Below are 3,071 nucleotides of genomic sequence, written 5' to 3' on the forward strand. Positions count from 1 at the left end.
TGAAAGTCCATGAGGGGGTGGAGGGTAGCTATTTCTCTCTCCTTGCTCTGCTCGGCCTCTAGGATAACAGAGTTAGAAGCTCATTCCCCGCTTCTTGAAATGCCCTTCTCCCTGCTTCGGTGGCATCCGTCTCTCCCAGGCCTCACTACTGCAATGCCTCTTTGTCTCCTCCTCGCTCCCTTGATTACTAAGTATCCTAGTGCTGCGGTGTTCTAGAGTCCCTGACTCATCATCTCCACTTGCTACCCAGGTGGATTCCAGTGCCTAAGCTCCATCTCTAAGCTGTGACTGCCCCAGGAGTGGTATCAGGCAGCCAGTACCCGCATCCCTAAAGGAGGGCAAGTACATCCCACCTCCCCTTTGAAGATCGTTCTTTCCTCATTTTGCAAAAGGAAGGTGTACTTTTCCCTTATCCTGAATCTTACTGAGGGTTCTGTCAACACCTTCAGGGCACCAAAGGCACAATTGAAAAGGTTGATTTGCTGTGGATGCTGAGAAAGGGAAATAAACCCCTTTACAAAATTGGAGTTTCCATACTTGGCTTTCAACAAAATAAAGGAGGACCTAATAGATTTGTCAGCTGAATATTTAATTTAAAATTATTTTCCACGATCTTTTTGTTTTGTTTTTGCATATAATTGAAAGAGTTAAGGGACTGAGTGATATTGCTGTGACAAAACTGTTTTTTCCTTTAAATTTTTGGAGTATAGTGGTGCAGAAAAATTAAAAATGCAGTTTTGATTTTCCACAGATTTTTCAATTTATGAAGTTTTATTTTTTTTAAAAAATGAAATTGATTCAGAATACTGAAATCTTCATGGCTTTATTGCAGTGCTCAGAATCCAGGTAGGTTTCAGGAGTTAGCATCCTTAATCAGTTTACCCATGAGACTTAGCAGGATAACAGATGGAGGATTTGAGGAGTAGGATTGCTGTTCTGATAGACGGTCTTTAACACGATTTCTGTCACAAAGCATGGAAGTCCTATCTGTATTCGTTTAAATGACCACATGTTCTGAATGTGAAGTATTTTAAATGTAAGTTTGATGTATTTTATAAGATTAAATGTAATCCTGATATATTTCGACAACTATAAACCAATTTTTTTTTTCCTTTTTTTCCCCAAAGCCCCCCAGTACATAGTTGTATATTCTTCGTTGTGGGTCCTTCTAGTTGTGGCATGTGGGATGCTGCCTCAGCGTGGCTTGATGAGCAGTGCCATGTCCCTGACCAGGATTCGAACTAACGAAACACTGGGCCGCCTGCAGTGGAGCAGGAACTTAACCACTTAGCCACGGAGCCGGCCCCTAAATTAATTTTTTTTACAGTGACAGAGGAGTCATGTCTTTTTTGCGAACAGTTTTATTGTGATATAATTTGCATGTCACACAATTCACCCATTTGAAGAGTACAGTTCAATGGCTTTAGGTATGTTCATGGTGTAGTGCAACCATCACCACCATCAATTTTAGGACATTCTCATTACCCAAAGGGAAACCCCACACCCTTTGGTAATCTCCCCCAACTGCCTCTATCCCCCCAGCCCTGGGCAGCTACTAGTCTACTCTCTGTCTCTATTAGATTTACTATTCTGGACATTCTGTATAATTGGAATCATAAATATGTGGTCATTTGTGACCGGATTCTTTCACTTAGCTTAACATCTCAAGGTTCATCCATGGTGTAGCATGTGTCACTAGTTCATTCCTTTTTACGGCTGAGTGATACGCCATTGTGTGGATAGACCACATTGTATTTATCGATTCTTTAGCTGATGAACATTTGGATTGTTTCTGCTTAATTTTTAAATGTTAATTCACAATTGGGTTCAGATAAAGGAAAATGGCCTTACTTTGTGGTGAATATAAGGCTTATTCGGCTTGTGAAAGAATGGCTATCAGAGACTCTCTTTTAAATGTGATGGAGGAGGCAAAATTTATGTTAGAGAGATCATTTATAAAAAGCAGCTCAGGGAGATAAGAAGCCAAAAGGAACTGTAGCATAACATGAACTTAAAAAAACAAAAAAACCTGGGATTTTATAATCTTCCTGAACTACTTCCCGCTGTATCTGTCACTTGAACTGTGGAGTTGTCATATGGGGGCCGCTGAGCATCGGAATCCCCTTGGCGGGTTTGGGGCAGCCACCATGTGAGGCAGTTTCACTCTCTGACAGCCTGAGGCCATATTCCTGCTCTCCCTGACCCCACCACACCGTGAGAGCAGGGTGGATGACCTAAACTTGGCCAATCTCATAGTCTGGCCTGGGACTTCAAGACTGGATGAGAGACCCAGAGACAGGTGGCCGGAGCGCGTTTGGGTTGTGAGAGCAGTTGCAGGTTGAGTGCCCGCCAGAAGTGGCGTCGGTGGAGCCTGACTTGGCCACGGCAGCAGCGTCCTTGCCAGCCTCCCCCTGGGCATGATTTTCGCTGTGGCTCTGGCTGCTTAGCATGGGAGAGACTAGCCAAGGAAACTGTGGGGGAAAAAAATTAATGAGAAGGGACTAGCTGAACCAGTTATTACACTTTATTATGATTAAATACTATATTGTACTTGAGTTATTTAAAAAGTTTGTATAGTAGTTAAAAGTAGTAAGTAAAAAATTTGAGAGGGAACATTTAGAGGCCACGAAATATGTCTTAGAAATTACAACATTCCTCTTCAGAACATTTGGCTTACTTATCATTTTGGAACTCACACTTGAATCCTTTCCTTTGTCATGTGTAACCAGCAGGGTTGATTAAATTGGACTCTCCCTTCCCACCCCCACATACAAATCTATTTTTTTTTCTTTTGAGGAAGATTACCCCTAACTACTGCCAATCCTCCTCTTTTTGCTGAGGAAGACTGGCCCTGAGCTAACATCCATGCCCATCTTCCTCTATATTATACATGGGATGCCTACCACAGCATGGCGTGCCAAGCAGTGCCATGTCTGCACCCGGGATCCGAACTGGCGAACCCTGGGCCGCTGAGAAGCAGAACGTGCACACTTAACCACTGTGCCACCGGGCCGGCCCCAGGGTTGATCTGTTTTATTCCTGCTTACACAAATAAAAAAGAGGCATCCATA

Source organism: Equus asinus, chromosome 18, assembly GCF_041296235.1.
Source record: "Equus asinus isolate D_3611 breed Donkey chromosome 18, EquAss-T2T_v2, whole genome shotgun sequence".
In the NCBI taxonomy this organism is placed as follows: domain Eukaryota; kingdom Metazoa; phylum Chordata; class Mammalia; order Perissodactyla; family Equidae; genus Equus; species Equus asinus.